The 24,728-nt window shown below is 52.3% G+C and overlaps 1 pseudogene; it reads right to left on the reverse strand.

The window, feature by feature from the left end:
- LOC112551538 overlaps positions 1 to 24,728 on the reverse strand; it is a 49,781-nt pseudogene that overhangs the window by 5,443 nt on the left and 19,610 nt on the right.

Raw genomic sequence — 24,728 nt, forward strand, 5'->3', positions numbered from 1 at the left:
TCGTTCACCCAGAGCATCCGGAGCTCTGTTCCGTGGAGCCTAGCAACCTCCACGAGACCGTCTGTGTTGTCTGTGTCTGTAACCGCAACTCAAGCAAGTTTTCCAGCCTGCACCACTGCCATCTCGGTGTAAGTAAACAATCTTTAAAACTACCACTAAGCGTTTGTGCCTAATTCCAGCTCGTCGGCCTCCCTCTCCGATCCAGCGCGCCCGGGCTGCTGGCCACAGCCCGTGTGCAGCACGGAAAAGGGCTCGGGTCGCTCCTGGCCCGCACACCCACCTTTGCCTCCTCCCCTCTGCTGCCGTGTCAGCACTGGGGGTGGGAGGCAGAGACACTGGTCACCTTGCAGATACCCCAAACCCCCAGGCCACTGCCACATCAACCAGCCCATGCACCGGTCTCCCCTCTCTCCACCACTGCCTCTATCCCATTGACCAGCCCTGGGAGCCCTGCCAGACCCATCTGCCTTCCTCCCCCTGTGCTGCTGGGCCTAGGGCTGGTTCCTGGCTGCGCTCTGGATATACACAATGGGGAGGGCTCCCAGGGCTCCCAAGGGAGGTGGTGCTCTCCCCTACCCTGGGGGTCTTCAAGAGGAGGTTGGGTATGCATCTAGCTGGGGTCATCTAGACCCAGCACTCTTTCCTGCCTATGCAGGGGGTCAGACTCGATGATGCAGGGGGTCGGACTCGATGATCTGTTGAGGTCCCTTCCGACCCTAACATCTATGAATCTATGAACAGAGAGCCCAGGGCTGTCAACCCCCTGCCCCAGCCCTGCCCCACCTAGACACACAGGGCGCTGGAGGCACTTGTGGTTAAAGAGACTTACTGAAGACACACAAGACATGTCCCCTTTACTAACCTATTCCCTCCCGAGGCCTCCAGAGCTGGGAAGGAACCAGGGGTCCTGGCCCTCAACCCATCCTTCTCCCAAACTGCAAGACCCTTCCCAGGACCAGGGACAGAGTCCTGGCTCCAGCCCGCCCTCTGCTCCTCACACAGATCGCACGCTCACAAGCTAGCCCTAGGACAAGCATCATATCTTTCCCCCTGTTGTGTCCATCTTAGACCATGATGCCCCTGGGTCTCGGTGCTTGCCTCCAGTGTTGGCCCAGGGCCAGCCTGGCACCCCACCTCAGCCAGGCAGAGGGCCCCGGTCTGGGTGCAGGTGTCTGCATGCCGGGGGCCCTCTGCCTGGGTGCTGGCCTCTCTGGTGAGGGGCAGGCTGGCCTGGGTGCCTGCGTCCATCCTCTGGGAGGGACATCTGCTCCTGATTGCACAAGAGTAACTGGTTAGAGATGGATCATGGACAGAATAGGATGCACTTTAATGAAGTCAAGTGCTAAGTGCTGCACCTAGGGAGAAAGAATCACCATCACACTCACAATAGGGGAAAGCCTTTCTAAGCAGCACGGCAGCAGAACGGTATCTTGGAGTCATAGTTGACTTCAAGAGAGTCGTCAGTGCGAGAAAGTGAGAAGAGTAAACCTAACCACCCTCTGCTATGCATTAGCAGATGAATCACAAACAGGTCTAGGGAGGTGATACGTCCCCTCTATGCAGCATTGGTAAGACCACAGCTGGAAAACTGCATCCAGTTTTGGATGCCGCACTTTAAGAGGGACATGGGTAACCTTGAGAGGGTCCAGAGGAGGGCCACCCATATGGTTTACGGCCTGAAGGTAAGGTCCTAGGAAGAGAGATTGAGGGACCTGGATGTCTTCAGCCTCCACAAGAGAAGGCTGAGAGGTGACCTGTGGCCATCTACAAATTCATCAGGACGTGGTGGGGGGTGGAAAGAAATACGAGGTACCCTATTTACCGGGGTGTCCCCTGTGATAAGTAGAAGTAATGGCCACAAACTGACAGAGAGCAGATTTACATTAGACATAAGGAAGAACTTCTTTACAGTAAGGGTAAGAAGCTCTCCCACCCGTCTCTTGGGGCTTCATACAGCCTGGGGCCAATCCCCTCCCAAGATATGGCCCCACGCTGCCTGAGCACAGCATCCAGGGGCAGACATGTTGTAGGATTGACACACGGGACAACTGCTTGGTTCAGGGCACTGGCACCCTGAGGGATGGGCATCATACGTCATCCTGACCTGCCTGGAGGCAGAAGAGGCCCTGATCATCACCCAGGTCCCATCCAGCTCTGATCCCAGGCTCACAAATTAATGCAACAAAAAGCACCATACCTCTCTCCCTGTCCTGGTCGTTTCTGACATTGGCCAACCTTTGTCTGGGTGCTAGCGTCCGTCATGGGCAGGGGTTCGGTCTGGCACCCCATCTCAGCCCAGCAGAAGGCCCTGGTCTGGGTGCCGGCGTGTTCATGCCCAGGGCCCTCTGCCTAGGTGCTGGCTTCTGCATACAGGGGCAGGTAGGTCTGGGTCCCCTTGTCCTCATGGGACCCTGCCTCCATTTCCTGGTGGGGGATAATGCTCCTGGTTGCACAAAAAGGTCAGAAATGGGTCCTGGGCTGAATTCATCCCCACCAGCACCAGAGATGGAAGGACTCCCCTACCTGCAAACAGTACCACTTGCAACACCCCATAGCCTGGCCCAGAGCTCACAAGCTACCTAGGTCAGCCCCGCACTTCACCCTCCCCTCCCTGTCCCCCACTTATCCCCTCCAGGGTGGCCAGCACTCCTCCGCCATCCCCTCCATATCCATGGGAGTCTGGCGCAAATGAAAAAGGAATACAGAAGTGAAGAGAAAATCCAGCCCATGGGCCCAGAGCTGGCATATGCCGGACTATCGGGGGAGGCTGGTGGGCAGCAATCCACGGAGCAGGAGAGGTCAGTGCAGCACAGACCTGTCACCCCACCGGTCCCACTGTGACATCCACACAGCTCACGTGGTGCCCAGCACTGCAACACAAGCCCTCCACCCACGGAGCCAGGGCAACCCCCTGTCCCCTCCACTGCGGGGCTGGCACAGCAGGGGCCACCCTTGCCCTGTGCACACACGGGCACACGCACACTCCCCCTCCCCCTGGGGCGGGGGCATGCAGAGCGGCTCTCCTCCATGGGGCTGTCGTCCAGATCCTGATCCTGCTCTCTCTGGGCCTGGAGGGCCAGCATCAGGAACAGGTTCTGGATCCTCAGCGCCTCCACTTGGGCCTGCACGAGAATCCCCCCAGCCCGTCAGAGCCTGCCCATGCCTGCGCCCAGTGTATCGGGCCCTGCACCCACCAGCGTTACCTCCCTGCGCACCCATCAGGTCCCTCCTCTCCCCACACGCCATGTGTCGGGACTCTGCTCCCAGCTTCAGCATCCTCTGGGATGTCCCCAGCCTGGCCAAGCTTGGCCTCAGCCTCTTCCCTCCCCTGCCCCACAGCCCTGCCGGCCTCTGCCCCATGCAAACTAACCCAGAGACGTTCCTCCCTTTGCCCTGCGCTGTGGAGACAAAAAACGTGTCTGGGCTCAGAGAGGCTGATAGCGACGTCTCAGAAAACACCCCTTCCCCATGGAGAGACATGCACAGATGCAGGGATGGTCCCTGGGCTTGTCCCCCGAGCCCTGTGCCGCACAACGGGAACAGCCAGCTCCCTCCCCAGCCCCAAACCTACCAGGACAGGATGGCTTTGATGTCCTGCTCCGCCTGTGCCAGCCGGGCCCGAAGCACCTTCAGCTCCAGCTGCAGCAAATGAGACAGCACAGGTTACGGAGACGTCATGCCATGGCCTCTGTCTGCACACGTAGCCACCTCTTGCCCCCATCAGTCCCTCTGGCCATGTGTTCGCCCACCATCCCCCAGCCCAGCCCCAGCCTTGTCCCTCTGGTTCACCCCTCCATGCAGCCATTGCCCAGCCCACTCGGTCTCCCTCAACAGCCCCCAGCCTGCCTGGGTCCTGCTCACCTGCTGACGGCGATGCCCACCACGGGGTTTCTCCTCCTGGGGAAGGAAAGAGCTGCTGGGGCAATGGGCTCCCCTGCACAGCGAGTTCCCCATCTCCCCAGGGTGCAGGGATGGCAGCCCCCATAACCCTGGGGCTGGGCAGGGCTCACAGACCTGGGCCCCGGGGGTGCCAGGGGTTGGTTGTTACCACCCATCTCAGGTGAGCCACCATCTCCCAGCTCAAGGTCCCAGGTCCCCTCCGACACTCTGGTTTGGGAAGGACTGTCCCTGAGATCAGGTGATGAACCCACAACCCCCTCCCTTATTCTTGCAGGGCCCGTGGAGTCGGCAGAGAGTGAGACTCTTCCCCAGGGTCCTGTGCACTGCATGGGGGTGAGAGGGGTATAGGACACCTGGTGAGAGACCCCTGACCCCAGATCAGCCCCCCAACCCCTGGACAGGGGAGAGACTCATGGCAGCAGGAGGGGCCGGCCGCCCTGGCAGAGCTGCCCCGCACAGCTGGGAGGGTCTCCCCCACCCCTCCACTTCCCCCCGGCACTGCTCCTGGTCCTGGGGGGAGACAAGGGGCACAGCATCAGGTGGACCCACTCTGCTGCCAGGGCGCAGGACGACCAGCCCCTTTGGAACACAGCGCGTGGAGGCACCTGCCAGGAGTCCTGTGTGCCGCAAGGGCAGGGCCTTCCTCCACGGGAGTCGGGTGGGAGTCCCTTCAGGGAGCAGGTCTGGGAGAGACCCCAGGGACATGGCTGTTCGCGTGAGATGCAAATGCCCTTGGTAGGGGGAGGGTGCTAGGGGACCAGGGATGAGGGGCAGTAAGGCTGGAGAGGGGTCTCCTGGCCCAAACAGGCATCTGGCGGGTGGAAGAAAGTGCCGTGGGACTGTGAGGGGCTGGATCAGCTCAGCCCCTGGGAATGGAGACCGAGGAGGGAGAGGGGGTGCCCCCATGCAGAGACCTTGCCCCCTCCCCATGCAACCGTACAAGCCCCTCAGCTCAGGATGGACCCAAACTCACCACGTGCAGGCTCCCTCCTCTCCTGGCCTGCCCCCAGGGGAGCTAAACTCGCAGCGCCCTTAATGGGGGGTAGTCTCTCTGCTGCCTGCCTGCCTGTGCCCAGGGTGGCATCTGGTGCTGAGGGGAGACGAGGACTGAGCATCAGGCTGGAGGGACTGAGCACCGCTGTGAGGACGGGGGTCCCAGAGCCCGTGTGGCCCACCCTGCAAGGGAGCAGAGGGCAGCAGGGCCATTGCCAGGGGCAAGACTTGGGCAGGGGCAGGGGCAGGGCCAGGGCCAGGACCAGGCGCAGAGTGAGCAGCCCATGGGGGCCAGTCCTGCTCCCCCTCCCCAGGACCTTGCTGGTGCAGAGCAGGGGGCACAGCTCGGGGCACGGAGCCAGGTCTGTCCAGGTTGGACCTGGCACAGCGGAGCTTGGCCTGCCAGGCCCGGCCTGCGGAAAGGGGAGGTTACGCGGGCCTGAAGCCCCCCGTGCTGCCCACCCCTCATTGCTGCCATGGGGGCCGTGCCCAGACCTCACCCGGGGTGCTGGAGCACAGGCGCAGCGGTGGCAGCTTCTTGTGCCGCAGCATCTGCAACAAACACAGCCCTGGGCTGCAGGAGGGCAAGAGGAGCTGGGCTGGCGAGAGCAGAGACGAGGCACAGGGCCGTGTCCTGGGCCTGGCACATTCTGAGCCCCTGCCCCACCTTGCCCCATCGCCCACAAGTGCCTGTGACGGGCCCGCGGGTGTCCCCGGTGCTGCCCGCGGCTGAGCAAGAATGGGCACTCACGGCTCCCGCAGGCGCGCACTCCCGTTGCTCACATGGGCAACTACAGAAAACTAACTACCTACCTACCTACCTACCTAACTAATACACTACTGAACTACTGGACTAAGGAACTAATTAACTAACTAACGAATGAACTAACTAAATATCTAACCAACAAAGTAACTACCTATCTAACGAACTAACTACTTAACTAATGTACTCCTGAACTAACAAACTATTGAAATAATGAACTAACGAACTATCTATCGACTTAACTAACTACCTAACTAACGAATGAATGAACTAATGAACTACCGAACCAATAAACTATCGAACTAAAGACCTAACTAAACAACTAATCCACTAATTCTCGAGACACTAACTACTGAACACAGGGACTGGGATGTGCGACTGGCTGTGGCGACGCCACGGGCACACTTGGCAGAGCCGGGCTGACAGTTAGGCTGGGGATTGTGATGTCACACTGGAAGCAACAGCACCATTGCCACGGCAACCAGAGTGTTTATTCCCCCTGGGGCAAGGTGCTGAGCGCGGGGGCTGTGGGCGCCAGGGGTCTGGCCTGGCCTGCGGGAGTCCCCAGGCCGGGACGACCTTTGAGTGACTCTTGGGGCTGGCAGTGAAGCACAGGGACAGCCCTGGGGCAGGGTCCTGGTTCACCCCGAGCCCCCGGGGCCAGATCCTCAGGCCTCTCTGCTCTCTGCCCTGGGGGTCAGGGCACATGCAGGCAGGGCCTGGGGCTGGGAGCAAAGAGCGGGTCCTGGGGATGGCTCAGCTCGGCCTGAGCCCTGCTGTGCGCAGGGAGGAGTGACGGGATCCCGGGGACAATGGGCCAGAGCAAGCGTCAGCACGGACCTGCCTCCAATGCGGGCTCCCCTGCCTGGCGGTGCTGGGCCTGGGCCTGGCGCAGCGTGTGGACAGTGCCCGCTGCTTCCCCTCTCCTGGCACTGCACATAACACACACACCTGCACACACACAGACACCCCCCCCAGTGACACACACACACACACACACACACACACACAGAGCAGTGATAGGCAGGTGCACACACACAGGCACTTGCAAATGTACATCTGTCCCATCCCATCTGCAAATCCAGAGTTACAGACACCTCCTAAACCTCCCACCCTGCTACAGGTGGAAGGAAAAAGGTCCCATATCCCTAGACTCTTCCTGAGTCCCACGTAATCCCCGGGTGGGCTTCCTGTTTCCCTCCTCAGACACAGCTCAGCCCCCAGCACAGTACAGTCACCAGGAGTGGGCTTTCCTGATGAGACCCTTGTCCCTGTGCCCACCCCCGGCCCAGGAAGGGGATAGGATAAATATGTTCAGGTCGGGGGACAGTCCCTGCGCCCTGTCAGTCCGGAACGGGGCGCAGGGACAGGCACGCTGATAGTTTTGGCACAACCGAATGGCCAACACGACACTTGTGGCCTCGTCCCATGAGCCCAAGTCTCAGGGATGGGCCCAACAATGCTCACATCCAAAGGAGTGTGATGCTGAGTCCCACATTGCTGGCTCAGGCTTCCTCAGCAGAGACAGGGGGGTCTGCCCAGGGACAGACAGGCAGACATCCCCTCCCACCTGTCCCAGCCTCCCCAGGCCAGGCCCTGGTGCACCCCCTCTATGCAAAGCCCAGTAAGATCCTGCTCAAGGACCTGCCCTGGGTGCTCAGGACCACGGCCACCAGGACCTGAGCTTCTCTCCTGGGTCTGGGCTCCCACCTGCAGCACCATGACCCCCTGCTCTGGGCCCTGCTCCTCCTGGCCCTGCTCCCAGACCAGTGCTCGGGGCAAGGCTGGGGGTGGCAGCAGGGGCAGAGCCAGGTGCCTCCGAAGCAGGTTGGGGACGGCTCCTGGAGGCTGTGGGGAGAGATCTGCACCCCACGGCCCCCCCCCTGTCCCCAACATGGAGCCTAGCCCCCACCCCTGACCCTCCTGCCTCAGCTCAGGCCACCCCAGCCCCTCTGGGCCACCTGTAGCCCCAGCTCCTCCTGCCCTGGCCCAGCCCTGCAGCTTCCCTGCCACCAGCACCCTCTGAGGCTCTTTCCTAGGCCTGTCTCCAGGACAGGGAGGTGCTCCACTCAGATGGGGCTTGTGACAAGCAAGAGAGGCAATGTTAGAGCCACAAACACCTGATAACTTGTGTTAACCTCTGGGCCCACGAGGTTGGGGTGATCAGGAGGTGGCTGGGTGTCTTGTTCTCAGGCTCAGGGAAGCCCTTCAGCTCCAGGCAGGCAGGTCCTGCTGGCACAGGCAGCGCATGTCTGGGCTCCTGCTTGTATGCATGGCTCTGCCACCCTCCCCGGGGCTGCTGCTTGCCCGCCTGCCTGGCCCGTCGCAGCCGTCTGAGCAGAGAACAACCTGGGACCCACTTTCTACTCTTGGCAACTTGGTTTGCTTCTCCCCGGGTGCACGGTCATTGGACCTTGCTTTCCCTGCACAACTTGTGTTCTGTGCTGATTTTGCTCAGCAGCCTTCAGATGGTGGCAGCAGGAACATTGTTCTCATAGGTTTCCTTGCTGTGTCCCAAAACTGTTCTCTACAAGAGCTTTTTCCCTAATAGTTTCATAGTTTGTAGGGTCGGAAGGGGCCTTGACAGATCATCAAGTTCAACCCCCTGCCATGGCAGGAAAGAGCACTGGGGTCAAACGACCCCAGCAAGGTGTTCATCCAGCCTCCTCTTAAAGACCCCCAGGGTAGGAGGCAGCACCACTTCCCTTGGAAGATGGTTCCAGATCCCAGCCGCCCTGTGAAGTAGTTCTTACGGATGTGTAATCTAAACCTACTCTCCAACAACGTGTGGTCGTTATTCCGTGTTATCCTTCGGGGCGCTAGGGGAAACAAGGTCTCCCCCAAACCCTTCTGGTCCCCCCTAGTGAGTTTATAGACGGTCACAAGGTCCCCCCTCAGCCTTCTCTTATGAAGGCTGAACAGGTTCAGGTCCCGTAACCTCTCGTTGTAGGGTCTGCCCTGCTGTCCCCGGATCATGTGGGTGGCCCTCCTCTGGACCCTCTCAATGTTGTCCACATCCCTCTTGAAGTGGGGTGCCCAGAACTGGACACAGTACTCCAGCTGGCCTGACCAGTGTCGCGTAGAGGGGGAGGATCACCTCCCTGGACCTACTTGAGATGCACCTGTGGATGCACGATAAGGTCCGGTTAGCCCTGCCGACTGTGACCTCGCATTGTCGGCCCATGTTCATCTTGGAGTCAGTGATGACTCCAAGATCCCTTTCTGCCTCCGTGCTCTCAAGAAGGGAGTTTCCCATCTTATAAGTGTGCTGCCGGTTACTACTGCCGAAGTGCAGCGCCCTGCACTTGTCAGTGTTGAAATGCATCCTGTTTTTGTTAGCCCACCCCTGCAACCTATCCAGGTCTTGCTGCAGTCTTTCCCTCCCTACTAGCGTGCCCACCTCACCCCAAATTTTGGTATCATCAGCAAATTTAATCAGGTTGCTTTTCACCCCGTCGTCCAAATCGCTGATAAAGAAATTGAACAGTGCGGGCCCAAGGACCGAGCCCTGGGGGACTCCGCTGCCCACTTCCCCCCAGGTCAAATATGACCTGTCCACCACCACCCTCTGAGTACGACCCTTCACCCTTCAGCCAATTAGCAATCCATCTGACCGTGTAGGCATTGATGCCACAGTTGTCTAGTTTTTTAATGAGGATGGGGTGGGAGACAGTGTCAAAGGCCTTGCTGAAGTCCAGAAAGACTATGTCCACGGCGACACCTGCATCCAATGCTTTTATGACCTGATCGTAAAAGTTGTTCCGTCCTGTTCCCTCTGTGTTGGGCTGTGCAGCGCGTGTAGATACACTGAACCATCCTTGATTCCCCATCCTACCCCAGTGCTGGTGCACAGCTTCTTCAGGCCTTGGCACATTCAGGAAGGCAGGAGGGGAAATACATTGGGAACAAGCAGATCAGAGGCATGACCTGTGCGTGGTCATGCAGGGGAGGACGCTGCCCCGCTTTCCTGCTTCGTAGACCTAAAAAGGCCCCTGGTGGATGCTACCCTGGCATAGTCTGATCTCAGTTCCTTTCCGGATTCAGAAGACTGAGGCATCTGGGCAGCAGGGAACCAGTGCCACCAGCCTGTGAGCTGTGCAGTGGGTGTGGGGATGCGACCACAAAACGACACCCCCTGGAAGACCTGAGAGTACCTGAAGCAACAAGAGAGGCTAGGCTCCTCTCCTATCCCTGCAGCACCCGCCATACTGTTCTCTCTCCCCCTTGGCTCCCTTTTATCTCTCAGTGCTGGGGCTGAGCCCATAGCATAGCAAAGCCAGGTCATTCAGCTCTCCCCACTGCACTGTGGAGCTGGCCTGGGAGAGGGCTTCTTTCCTGGCTGATTGCCACTCCCCTGCAGTGTGTCACTGCTCTGGGTGGGCAGACCCCGAAGTGCCTGCAGAGTCCCAAGGAGAGCTGTGCAAACCCTCCTGCACTACGCAGCATTGGAGTGGGTGGATATTGGAGATGTCCTGTGTAGAAGAACTTGGCAGGAAATGACAAAGGCAGGTTTTCAGGGTGATGCCCCTGTGATATCACTGTGCATCTGCCATCACCCAACACCCACTGTCCGGCTCACCCCAGCAGGGTGCGGGAGTATCCCTTTGGGGAGTGAACAGCAACACCAGCACCTGCCTTAACAGTGGCCATGTGTAGGAGGCTGGCGAGTCCCCGTTTCCTGCCCCCTCACAGTTCAGGCAGGGCCCACACCTTGCCCAGAATGACTGCATTACCCCATATTTTAGGAAAGGCCCAATTTAACCACCTTAGCAGCAGCAGGATGTTTGCTGTTGTGGTCCCCCCATAACCATGAAAACTGCCAGTGTTCACTTCTGTCAGGCATTACATAGTAAATGAGCTTGTGAAAGAGCCACTGGTTAAAGCAGCTTTAAACATGGTCAAAGTGGAAACTCTGTCAGGGATGGTGGTGCAAAGGTGTTCAAAAAGAAAGAAAGCGTGATAAAAAAAGTCTGCCTGGTTGGGGTATTTGTGCCAACAGGGTTTTAGAGAGAGATCCAAGAGCGAAATCTTAGTGATGCAAATAACCTGCAAAGGGGCAGTAGCAGCAGTCATTGTCATGGGGGAAATAACAAGATGAAAATAACAAAAGGCATAAAGAAATGTTGGGCACAAAGGGCAGGTGGACTATTAGACTGCTGCACTACTAGAGTGCCCCCAGAACGGCCCAGCCAGACCCCGGACTGTTGGATCAACAGGGGTAGAGAGCAAGACTTACTTGTGAGGTAGCGAGTGCACAAGGCCTAAGTGAAACCTGGCTTTTCCTTCCAGTGAGTCCCCAGGAGCTGGGAAGCAGAGATGCGGTCTGTTCTGTTATCAGCATCAAGAAAAGAAGCAGGGCTGAGTGACGCAGAGCTGTGTCTCGCTGGACAGGCAGGAGGGGTTTAGCACCATGATGGGTGAGGTGATGTGCAGGCTCAGCTGGGTTTTCACAGAAGGGGTTTTGCTCCCCTGGTCTGTGACTTTCTCAGTGAAATAAGCGTCAGGAGCCGCTGGCAGCTCCGCGTGTGCAGAGGTAGCAGGGACACACCAGGCTGCTGGGGGGAGCTCCCATGGCACATGGCCCCGGTACCGCACAAGCTCCAACAGGAGACACAGTGCGCCTCTTCCCCACAGTCACGTCCCTCCCAGCACCCCGATGCAGCCACTGCTGGGTGGGCAGCTGTGTGTACAGACCGGTCAGGCAGGACAGACAAGATATGGGGACACCCCATGCACAGATCCCCTAACAAGACGTACGGGTCCACCTGCAGTTTTAAATATGGATATTTCAAATTTCTGCATTTCTGGAACTGAGAATTGAACTGACTAAAACAGGGGGCTGAGTTCAAACCAGGAGGTTCCTGCTCCCATTGCTGGTGATGTGGGGCCACCTTGTGTGATGTGTGGTGCATTAGCCCTTCTGTACCATCTCCTCCTTTAACCACTGTGATGCTGTGCGCCTCCATAGGCACCTTGGGCATTTATACACATATATTTGTCTGCTCTGATGGGCCAGAGATCCAGTGCATTAGTGCAGACTCAATTAATCGAGTCTTCTCACACAAGCTGATGTGTCCGGCATTCGGTCGCATGCATTCATATAAACAGTGAAATGTGCACCAGTGCTGAGAAAATGGCAGCGGTGTGGTTTTGAACTAAAACGCTTTTGATGTGTTTTACTTCAAAAGTGCACCACTGCTGTTTTTTTCAGCGCTGACGTGCATTTCACTGTTTATACAATTGTATGCAATGCAGCGCCGGGTGCTTTTAAAAGTGCTTGGCGCTGCAGCGCAAACATATGCACAAAATGTCCCTTGTCTGCTCATAGCTCAGAACAACAAAGTTTCTGCCCCGTGAGCTGTGTGGGGCCCTCTCTCCGGGCTCGTCTGATCTCCCCAGCACTTCAGAGTCACACCATGTAACACCTGAGCCAGGGATTTCTTATTTTGCTGTTCAACTGCGGCAGGAAACAGTGGAGCTGCCTGTGCATCAAGTGCTGCTCAGCAGCCCGTCACGACTCCTCCATGGGGTTTCAACCTTGGCTCTCAGCAGTACAAGCAGAGGGCTCGGCTGTTCCACCAGACAGAGCAAGACCTTTTGCTATGGTCAGAGCAGGCTCCATCCTCCCTGGGATCCAGCCAGTTGAGTCAGCTTGGTCCACTACCCGATGCATGGGACAGCGTTGTGGAAGCACAGTCTCTTCACCCAGCACCTTGCAGAGTTTAACCCCTCGGTCTTTCCTCACAGCTATGGTAGCTCTAACACAGCAGAGAAGTGTCACCGGCATGTCAGAAGTGCTCTCCCCAGCCGTGGGGAAGGCTGAGCTGGACGAATCCCCAGGGCTCGGGGTTTGGAAGCTTTTCTGAACCTCTTGGGGCTATAAACTGTGGTTTGAAACGGCCCCTGAGGTTTTTGGCTCCCTGGGTGCCTGGCTCAGCCTGGAGCACTGCAGGCATATCTGCGCTTGGGGCCTCTGTTCCAGGGCACAGAGGCACAGGCAGGCTAGGGAAAGGATGGGAAATCACTGGCTTCTAGGGAGGCTCTGGCATCTGGGACCCTTCCTGCTTCATGTTCAGGTTAGTGGATGTAGGTCCCAGGTGGGCTATCAGCACTGGGCCTCATGCACATCCTGGAGCTGGTTGGGGAGGTACTGGGGGCTGGAGCAGGGCCCAGAGTGACCCATTAGAGCCTGGACTTGATTCCTTTGCATCTCTCACAGCCAGACCCATGGGAATCCCCTGCAAAGACATAGCAGAAATGTAACCCCCCAACCTTGCTGCTCCTGCACTCAGGGGCCCTCTGTCCATCCCTGCCCACCCCACTCACTGCCCTTGCGCGCTCTGCAGCAGAGATACCTTCTCCCGTGCTGTGCTCCCCAGCCCCAAGGTGCTCTTGTGGCTGAATCCCAGGTGAAGGGCCATGAGATCTCTTTGACTAACCCAAGAGCAACGCTTATGGGAACGTTCCCCTCTTGTGACCTGTGTGTGACCCAGGCACAGCCTCTCAACACCTGGCACAGTCCAGGCTGCTCAGCCACACGTCACTGCCGCTGGCCTCTGGCACCAAGTGCAGGGCGGGAGGGAACCGGTACCCTCTGCACTGTAAAGGACTGGTCGTGTTGAAGAAGGGCTCAGGAGAGCAAACCAGTGCAGCCTAATGAGTTTGTTGCTGAGATCTCTAGGACCACCCCCTTGGTAAGGCCTGGGGTCCTGCACAGCCCCCCCACCCCAAATGATGGCAATGGTCCCCAGGGGGAAGGAGTGAGCACATCCCACAACCAACGTCCCTTGCTTTAGACTCTGCTTATTTCTCACCTCCAGAACCTGCTTTGAGTTGGTGCATTTCTGATCTAGGTCACATACAGCTGCACCCCAGGGGCAGACAGACTTTACTGATGTGGGAACACCATCCTCTTGTTTGTGAACACCAAGAACTGACTTTTGGGCTGGGACTAGATATGGAAATGCTTCTTGGGCCACCCCACACCATGCCTCCGTGGCACCAAAGGACTCTCCTGGACACCCCTGATCAGTCTTGCCCATCTTAGAGCACAGTTTCTTCATGCCAGGCTGCTAACTGGCAGCTCCCCATGCCCACTGCACTAAGTATATGGGGTTGAGTAAGGAATTTCTTTTGGACTGCAGATGGTTCCTGGATGGCAGCTGTGGGCGAAACTCCTTTCCCCAGTGACTTGGCTAGGAGGGAGCTCCCTAGGTTGGTTTTCCGCTGACTGAGACTGATCCATTTTTAGTTACAGTTGAATGTTAATAGTTAAGGTTTTGCTGAGGGAGTACCACTGTTCCCCTTCTCCCTTGTAATAAACTTGTTCTAATTTAACATTTGCTAGTGAGTGAGCAGCTTGCTTTAAATTTCAACACCCAACTTTAAGTTACTTTACCAAGTTTCTGGGTGGCGGCTGGAGGTAAATGTGAAAAGGTGGTGAAAAAATCCCTAGGGGCCTCTATACACGTTTGGGGTGCAGAGAGGGCCTGCTTTAAATAGAACGTCTCTGAGAGCCACTCCAATTAAATTGCCCACAGTGTCACATGTATTTAGCATCTCACGCTTCAAAATGGTGGCAGGGGTGCTGTAACAAAGCATCTTAGAAGAGTTTTAGTTAAAGTGCTGCCATTGCCATTTTAAAACACGAGGACAGTGAACCGAATACACGTGATGTAGAAGCTGCTGGAGCGTGCTAATTAGCACACTTCAGCAGACTGGCACCAGATTCAATTAATCGGGTCTGCTCTGACATGTGCTAATACTGTGTGTTGAAGCAGAGGTGCATCACATGTACCGGTGCCCTATATTTGCATGCAGACATTTGTCCTACCATCCAGTGTCTGGTGGAACAGCAACATTAAGGTCTTAAAGGTTGGGTGGCAACTGGCAGGCGCACACTCAAAAAGCAAGGCAGGGACATGCCCAGATTTTTTCAGGAGGCGCCCTTGGTAGTGGGGACATGTTTTGGGAGGATTCCATGAGGGTTTCTCCCCAGGATCCCAGCATAAGGGCAGCTCCTTATTGGTAGAAATGTAAATAGCAAATGGGGATGGGGAGTAAATTGGTGCCTGGCACGGCCAAAGTGCTCTATCAGGTAAGACTCTGGTCAGGGGTTTCCGGGAGAGTCTTCCGGTGCCACGGAGGCATGGTGGGGGGTAGCCCAAAGAGGATTTGTTGTTGTCATCCCAGCCCAAAACCCAGTTCCTTATTCAGGCCAATATACTTAGTACAATGTCTCGGGGGGGCTGTCAGTTAGTAGCATAGCACAGCCAAACTGGGTCTTGGGCTAGGCAGGACTCTGGTCAAAGATGACCAGAAGAGTCCCCTGGTGCCACAGAGGCATGCTGTGAGGTGGCCCAAAATGGATTTCCAACCATTATTCCAGCCCAAGATCCAGTTCCTTACTCAAACACATATTTTAGTGGAGTATGTGTGGGTGGGAGGTGGGTGGTAGGGGTCAGCTGGTATCCTGGTAGGGCCGAGCCACGCTTTGGGTAGCACAAGACTCTGGTCAGAGATGTCCAGGAGTGTCCCCCAGTGCCATAGAGTGGGTGTTGGGTGGGCCAAGAAGCATTTCTATCTCTAATCCCTGCCCAGAAACCAGTTCCTAATTCAAACCCATATATTTAGTACGGTGCCTGTAGGGGGGGTGGGGTGTCAGGTGTCAGCCTGGCACGGCCAAACCATGTTTTGGACCGGGCAAGTCTCTGGTCCAAGACATCCAGGAGAGGTGTCCTATGGCACAGAGGTATGTCATGGGGTGGCCCAAGAAAGATTTCTAGCTGTAATCCCAGCCCAAACTCCAGTTTCTTATTCTGGTCCATATAGTTAGCACAGTGGCTGGGGTGCTGTCAGTTATTAGCCTGGCATGGCCAAGGGCCTGGCATCTCGAGTCAGAGATGTCCATCAGATTATCCTGTGGCACAGAGCCATGGTGTGGGGTGGCCCAAAAAAGATTTCCAACCAAAAACCCAGCCAAAACTGGTTGCTTATTGGAGCCCATATACTCAGTACTGTGGGCATGGGAGGACTGTCAGTTGGCACCCTGGCACACACAAACTGCACTTTGGGCCAGGCGAAACCCTGGCCAGAGATGTCCAGGAGAGTCCTACAGTGACAGAGAGACATGGCATGGGATGACCCTAAAAGAATTTCCAATCATAATCTCAGCCCAAAAGCCAGTTCCTTATTGAAGCCATGGTATTTAGTACAGTGGGCTTGGGGACTGGCAGCCTGGCATGGCCAGACTGTGCTTTAGCCCGGGTAGGACTGTGGTCAGGATTTCTTGGGACAGTCCCCTGGTGGCATTGAGAGGAAGTTTCGGGTGGCCCAAGAAGTATTTTGCCCCATAATCCCACCCTCATCTGACCTTCATTTAGGGCTCTATACTGGATGCGGGATATTGTTTTACATATTAATACATATGCATAGCCAATAAAACTCTCTCTCTCTAGGATGTGTAATTCATTAATAACAAGCTTTTTATTGGGTATAGATTACCTGTGAAAAAAAAAAAAAACGGGAACAAGAAATAAGGAACTGGGAATAAACAACGAGCTTCAGCCTCATCCATTACCCCATCATGTGCTCTCTGGGCAGAGCTGAAAAAAACAGAGGGAAGGTGGGGGTGGGAAGGAAAAAGAAAAGAATAATAATAATAATAATAGATTGAATCCAGAATAACATCAGCTGGGAAAGAGGCAAATTTTCTCAAAAAGAGGGTTTCTGTCCTCTTGCACCCCCTCATTGCCAGCTGGAAGAAATCAAAGTCATCATCTATGCAGGTGGTGGTGCCTTTTTTTCCAAGATGGATCAGTGGCACCACAACCTGTTTACAACTGAAGGTACAAATGAATGAAGACCCATCCTGCCAGCAAGGCCAACTCAGGACAGAGGAGTGGGAGCCCACATGCAACTTCGCCCCCACCCAAAAAACAGCTGTAGATTTATTTATTGTTTAAAAAGAAAAAGAAAAGGATTCCCCCCTGCCAAAAACTCACCCCCAAGCACCAGGGAGAAATTTATGACAGGCAAATTGCGGTGAGTAACCCAGATTGAGAGTTAACTGAAGAAAAAGGGAGGTGCAAAAAAAAAAAGGAAGTTGCTGATCTCCACTGAGCAACAAGCCATCTTTTAATAATAATAAAATAATAATAAAAATAGCAATAATATATAACCTGTGCTCATGCTCAGTTGAGGGTTTCTAGCCCTCACTCACTTTTTTCAGAAGTGCAGCTAGGCAGAAAAAACCTTTTGCGAGTCCAGGTTTTAAAAACCGTCTTCATATTGCAATAATAACCATGCACCGTTAGAATGAGAAAACATTAGATCAGCAAACGCTAACAATACCCGGCATCTGGTAAAGGACAGCGCACAAGTGACAACAGCAAGCATCCCGGGAGCGGCGGATGGGTGTCCCCGGTTGGGGCAGGGAGGGGCGGCGACCCCGGGACTGCTCCGTGCCGGCCCGGGGGATGCGCCTGGGTCCACGGCTGCACCTGCGTGTGCGCGTCCGTATCCGTCCCCACCAAGCAGCTCCGCACCGCACCACAGCCGCTCGCACACTAAGCGCGCAGGACAAGCGCATGCGCAGGGGGCCCGGCGCCCAGGCCACGCCCCCCCGGCGCGGTGGGGCGGGGCCAGGAAAGGGGCGAGCGGGTCCTCCTGCTACGCCAGCGCCCATTGGAGTTGAGGCGCTGCGCCCGGCGAGGGCCGATTGGCTGTGCCGGACGCCAGTCACAGCTGAGAGCCTCTAAATACGGCCGTCGGTGGCATTCAAACGCCATTACGCGCCGCGTGGCAGGGTGTGGGGGAAGATATTAGGCTGAGTGGCGGGTCCGGGCAGTTTGGGGGCTGAAATACTGCGTTATACGGGCAGATATTAAAAGGAGGGTGCTTTCATTAATCACCTGCTAAAGATAATGAGTTAAACTGCAGCAGTAAGGCATAAAAGCTGCCAGATCTGTATTCCAGGGGACTGGAATAGGATCAGGAGTTAGGACCTAAAGCTAGCAGGTCCCAAAATGACTGAAGTGAGCCTTTGTATTTCAGTTTGATCCTGGAGCAGGTTGCACTGTGCCCGGGGGTGCTGCTTTCAAGGGGGCTGTGAGGTGCCAGACAACATTAGCCTTGTTAGCTGGGCACCTGTGACTTATGAGGTGGGAGGAGTTTGTCAGTTGAAGTCATTCTGAGCTCTTATGGGTCTACTCAGTGCTTTGCAACAAGAGAAAGTGGTTTTATTTTTGTTCTAGTCAAAAACAATGAATTTAGCATCTTCTGGGTGGAAAATGGTTCACTGGCTTAGTTCACAGCTGTGGAAATACCTAGGTTCTGGGGTGCACAAGGGCAACAACTGCTCAAGCTTAAATCTTGCCTGATTCTTAAGAGCTGTTTAAATGCTAGCTCCTGCCACACCTGGCCTAACCCTTTGTAGGCTAAATCTAGATTTCCTTGCCTAAGCAGGTAACAAGTGAAGTATTGAACAGAGCATAATCCAGAGCCAGCCTGGCCTGATGCAAGAAGGCTGTGAAGCAACACTTCCAACAGCTGGGTGCTGCCAGTTCTGTTGTATCAACCCCAAAATGTCAATATAGGCACTAAAATATGCCTTCACTGGAGTAGTTAGTGGGGGGAAATAAATATTGCCATTATACTGGACTTGTATTCAAGACTTGCTCTCTGATTCCATGAGTTGAAAAGGGAACTTGATGGCTTTTACCTTGTCACCCCAACATCTGGGTGCTAGTATACCCCCAGAGTTAGAGGGGTTATTCTGAGTCTGCACTGCTTAGGGGAAAGCTGCATTTTAAGGGAATTAAATTACAATCTCTTAATACTAAGCCTTGCTATTAATGAATTTGAAGTTCCACCGTAAGGCAAATCATAGGTAATGCAGTACGCTCTGAGAAGATTGATTTATATTTAAGCATTTGTTTTCAAAGTACAAATTGGAAGCTTTACCTAAACAAGACAGAGGTAAAAAAAATCCTGTTTTTCCCCCAAGCCTAGCTGTTAAGGAGTAAAGAAGCAGCCAGGAGAAAAATAACGTTGTGGGGAGGGGATGGGCAATGGAGACTGGCACTTTTAATAGTGGTATATTAAGAGAACCTAAATGATAACTGCCTTAAAGGATAAGGACCACAATCCTGTATTGGGTGTAACAGTGAAACAATGTGAAGCCTCTAAGAGAATGCTGCTTAGTTCACCCAACCATATTATTCAGAGCTTTGGCTTGACCTGTCAAGAAGGCCAGAAATTAGGAGGCTGCAGTAGGTAGTGAGAGCCATGAAGACCTAGACAGCGGTTAATAATGTGGGTTTAATTAAAAAAAACAAAACAAAACAAAACAAAAAAAACAAGTCTTGCTCTTCTTCTACAGAAGGCATCAGATCTTGAAAAGGGTATAGAACTTGATTCTCAACTAGGCCACAGCAAGCCTGATTCACAAGCAAAAACTAGAGATTTCAAATGGAAATCAGTAGCACTAAAAGCAGCTCTGTACTGTCTGTGGTGATTTAATCTTTCTGAGTTCTTTGCAACAGAAGAATTGCTCTTAATATTTTTACTTCAGTTAAAAAATGAGCGAAAACTAAAGAGTTGGCATCTTCCGGGGGGGGATGAGTTGAGTCTAATGAGGGGTGCTGTGGGTGAAGATTCAAACCACTGGTTTAGAGAGAGGGGAGAGGCCAGGATGGTGCCTAGTCTTGAATTTTCCGATGGTGGTGCTGTGAAACACTGATTGAAACCAGGGTTTAGGAATAATTAAGAACCCTGTCCCTTGCTTGCTCACTCAGATTGTGTTTGCAAATGTCTTTGGCAAGGTGTTAAGCTTCTTGCTTTGTCCGTGCACTGTTCCAGTCTCATTGTGACAGAGATTTCTTAGACGTAGAAGAGCTGTAAGCAATGATTTTGACTGGGAGTATAATATTGGGCCTTTATGATGGGAATCATCAACCTTACTAGACCTCAGACTTAAAGCAAATGGTTCATTCTTCAAAGAAATGCAGTGCTGCTAATTTTGGCCCTTGTAAATGTTACATTTCTCCTGTTACCACATTACAAAAATCACCATTAATCTAGCTAAATTGCATCTGTGTATTCACGTTACAAGCTGATATTTGTTTTTGTTTTAGTAATTTTATGTGCGGTAATTTTAAAATACCTCATTTTATTTTTAGCTCCTAAATTTCTTCCATGAGGGTTATTTTTATCATTTTAAATGTGTAATATGGGTCTGACATGCCTGAAAACGTGCTCTTTTTCACTGCTTTGCAACTATTGCACTGCCAGGTGCCGCTTGGGTTCGCTTGTAAATCCATGGAAATCAATGGAAGTTCATCTAATTTGTCCTGCACTGATTTTTGTGGGCACCAGGTGCTAATCTTGCAAATTTTTACTGATTTATTGCTTATATTAGATTTAATGAAAAACGAGATTTCCAAAAAACATGATACGACTTTTCACATATGCATGTATCTCACTTCTGACTGTCCTTACCAGCCTCTGCTGCAACCCCCTTCTCACAGCAAGCCAGCTGGCCAAGCCAACCCTCAACCTCTTTCCATTTGGACCCCAAACTTTTTTCTCCCCTGCTTGCTGCTGCTAGGACTTACGGGGTAGGGGATGAGACCCAGTTCTTCCTCAGTTTCAGCAAGCACACAGAAGGCCACATTTATAGTCCAAAAAATGTAGTAACCTAAGTTCATAGTTCCATAGTTAGTAGTGTCAGAAGGAGCCTATTACATTATCGAGTCTGACACCCTTCCCTGGGCAGGGAAGAGCGCTGGGGTGAGATGACCCCAGCTAGGTGTCTGTCCAATCTCCTTTTGAATATTTCCAAGGAAGGGGACAACACCACCTCCCTCGGAAGCCTAGTCCATATTTTGGTGACCCTCGCTGTAAAGAACTTTTTTTTCCTGATATCCAGCCTGAATTTGCTCTCTTTCAACTTGTGTCCATTGTTTGTAGTTACCCTGACTATTGCCCTGGTAAACATATCCCCCACTTCCTGGTGACTCCCAGTTAACTTAAATATTACCAAACATACCTTAATTTAAAAACATAATTTAACCTTTACAAAAAATATATATATTTTTTTCTTCCGTTGTCATACTCCTCTGCCAGGTTTCACTCCTGCCAAAAAACTTTGAAATTTGTGTTGTACAACGTGTAGTGTCTCTGGTCACTAAATATGCGAATCCAAGTACTTGGACTTTCTTATCACAGTACATAACTATTTTATATATCTAAGGAATTAAACTGTATCCCCATTGATACCAGTCCTTGTCCATCTCTGTTGCTGCGACTCTGCTGTCAGGCCCTCAAAGAGCTGTTGGGATCTGATTGAGCAGTTACCCCGTTCCAAAAATTCAACTCCAAATTGCTGTACTTTTTACCCCACCATCTGCCAACTTACCACTTTCCCGGAAGCACAGGTGTCTGCAGCATTCCCATTGGCATTCCTACTGGTCCCGTGCTGGGAAGGTGGTTGTGCCACAGCATGTACACAGTAGTGTGCACTACAATTTGGGGGGAGGTAAGGTGGGCGATTTATTCATATAATAATAACCTGTTATAATCCAACATGGGCAGATATAGACCAACTTTTACAAGCCATTTTGCTCAAAGAAACTAAAAGGCGCTTCTACGCTTCCTGTTCATGGCCAACTGAAGACCCGGGAACTGGTCAGGACTTTATTGACAAAAGAAAAGCTTTAGTTCAGGCAATTCTTACAATCTGCCCAAACAGGGCAGACTGTACCAAGATAAATACTTGTAAGCAAAATAAAAATGAACAAACACCCTAGTGACTATTTAGAACACCTCAAACAGGCATTTGAACGATATTCAGGAATGAATGATCCAGTCAACAATGCTAAGCAAGCCATGGTGGCTGCTTTTATTCAAGAACTTAACCCTAAGATTGCTGAAAAAATTCAAACAGTAATTATTGGCTGGGAAACTAAAGGGTTAACTGAAGTCCTTGCTGCAGCTAACCATTTTTATAACAAATTGGAACAATCCAAAGACAATGCCAAGTTCAAGTTTAATGGCCTTACAGATTTCTCAGTTGCAAGGTCCAGGCAGAGGAAGACGATGAGGATGTGGCAGAGGAAGGGGAGGCCTGGGTGGATATGGGAGAGGCTGTGGAAACCAATGTCACTATTGTAAGCAAGAAGGACATTGGAAATCAGAATGCCCCAACCGCCCCGGCCAAGGACCCAGCCCCCACCTCCTTTGCCTGTCAATTTTCCCAGCCTGAGGGACAGTGACATTATCGCTCCTTTGCTTGCTAGACCAATCTGGTCCGTTTGTTGAACGCCTTATTTCTGGTAAACCTGTCTCCTGTCTTGTTGACACCGGAGCCTCCCACTCCACGCTAAAGGCCACTGAATTTCCTTTCCTACCTCATTCTCCTGAAACGGTAAATGCTGTTGGTATAGGCGAACAGCCTATCCCATATCCCGTCTCTGAACCTGTATGTGTCTCAATTGGCTTTTTGTCTGAGAATCATGCCTTTCTTCTTAATCCCTGTGCTCCTGTCAACCTTGGGAAGGATTTGCTGTGTAAACTGGGATGCATGATTTATTGTAACCCAGAGGGTGTTTACCTTGAAGTACCGGAACATAGGGAAACCGAGCTTGTGGCTTTGCTAATCCAGGAGTACTCTGATCCCGACACTTCTTTCTTGCAAGAGGAACTGTTGGCACGGGTACCTCCACAGCCGTGGTCCACCCATGCAAATGAAGTGGGGCACATGCTGAGTGCTGAACCAGTGCATATTACTTTAAACCCTGCCAGATTCCTTGAACCCCTGCAAAGCTACTTCCTCGTGTCCTGTGTGGTGGGAGAAACCTCCCTAAGGTTCGTTGTCTAGCTGTAATTTGATTGACAGACAACGCGGGTAAAGAAAGACAGCTGTTTATTTGCTCGAGCAAAGACCATAAAGCCAGCAAAAGGCAAAATGGCCCCCCCCTAAGGGTGAGGTGATCTTTTATATTTATTATAACAAGGCAAGACTTCATGGTTAACAAAAAAAAGCAATACTTGGGCGGTGCTTTTTAAATCTTTGTAACAGCATATTTTTATTAAGCTGAACTAGCACTTTTTAAAAAGCTAAAAGGTAAGTAACAGTAACATTATAATATGTTAGCAAAACCTTACACAGTAGTAGATACTTCTCAAGGACACAACCAGTGCACCCAGAACAATGGTTTCTCTGTCTTATCTTACTTTTTGCTGTAGCTGATTTTTCAGCACACAGACACAGAGATACTTGCTGCTTTTAACTCAGAAAATGCTTAATATAGTTAAAATGATTACTTGACACAAGCAAAGGCTTAGCTATCAATCTGCCTTGTGGTCAGCTGCATTGCTAGGCCACAGGTCATGCCTTGTATTCAGCTGTAAAGCTAATACTTCCTAATAATCTAAATGATTGTAAACCTAACAGTATGCGTATCAGAAAACTATTCTATTTCAGGGTAATAACAAACCTGCGCACTACAACTGACATAGTTGCTCAGACGACCGGACTACCTCAGAGCACAAGTTCCACGGAGCCTAGCAAACTTCGTGTGAGTTTATTCGGAGCTCTTTTGTACGAGTACTCTCTTCGGTTGAGACGACGGGCTCGCGTGCTTAGAGCCTTCAGCCGGATTGGGCTAGAGTGCGCGAGTTGAGAACTCTTGCCCGCCTCTCTTCTTTCCTGTCTGTAACCGCAAGTCAAGCAAGTTTTCCTGCCTGCACCGCGACCATCTGCGGCGTAAGTAAAACAATCTTTAAATCAGCCACTACGCCTCTGTGGCTAATTCTAGCCCCTGCGTTCCTTACCGCCCCGCCGTCCCTTCTGACCCCGCGTGCCCGGGCTGCTGGCCACAGCCCGCGTGCGCAAAGACGGGTCCGCATATCGCTCCCGGCTCGCACATGGCGACGTGGACGGGATCGGGAGGCGGCCCGCACATCGGGATGTAGATATCTCCAGATTCATGTATCTACATCTCTATATATCTACCTCTCTGAATAGATCCAGCTTTATGTATCTGCCTGTCTATATATTTCTTCAGCTCTGCATCTCTCCAGCTTCATATATCTCCATCTCTGTATATCTACCTCTCTGAATATTTCCAGGCCTGAATATCTCCAGCTATCAATATTTCCAGGTCTGAATAGCTCCACCTATAAATATCTCCAGCTCTGAATAGCTCCAGGTTTATATATCTGTCTGTATATCTCCAGCTGTGCATATCTCCACGTTCATATATCTAAATCTCTCTCTCTCTCTACCTCTCTGAATATCTCCAGCTCTGAATATCTCCAGCTACCAATATCTCCAGCTCTGAATATCTCCAGGTCTAACTATTTCCAGCTCTGTATATCTCTAGGTCTAAATATCTCCAGCTATCAATATTAACAGCTCTGAATATCTCCAGCTGGGAATAGCTCCACCTTTATTTATCTACCTGTCTATAAATCTACCTCTCTATATATCTACCTCTCTGCATATGTCCAGCTCTCAATATATCCAGCTCTGAATAGCTCCAGCTTCATATATAGACTTGTATAGATATATATCCAGCTCTGTATATTTGCATCTCTGTATATCTTCCTCTCTGTATATCTCCACGTATAAAAATCTACAGCTCTATATATCTCCAGGTTCATATATATATATATACATACATATACACATCTCTATATGTCTACCTTTGTAGACATCTCCAGGTCTAAACATCTGCAGCTCTGAATGTCTCCAGCTTTATATAGCTACATCTGTGTATATCTACACAGCTGAATATCTGCAGCTCCTCATAGCTCCAGCGTTATATATCTACATGTCTATATATTTCCACCTCTGTATATCTCCAGCTTCAAATATCTACATCTGTACCTATCTCCAGCTCCATATATGTCCAGATTCATACAGCTACATCTCTGTGTATCTACCTGTCTGAATACCTGCAGCTCTGAGTACCTCCAGCTTTGAGTATTCCAGCTTCATATACCTCTCTATATATGTACCTGATTGTATATCTCCAGCTCTCTATATCCCATGCTCTGAATACCACCA

Source organism: Alligator sinensis, unplaced genomic scaffold (assembly GCF_000455745.1).
Source record: "Alligator sinensis unplaced genomic scaffold, ASM45574v1 scaffold653_1, whole genome shotgun sequence".
Taxonomy (NCBI): Eukaryota; Metazoa; Chordata; order Crocodylia; family Alligatoridae; genus Alligator; species Alligator sinensis.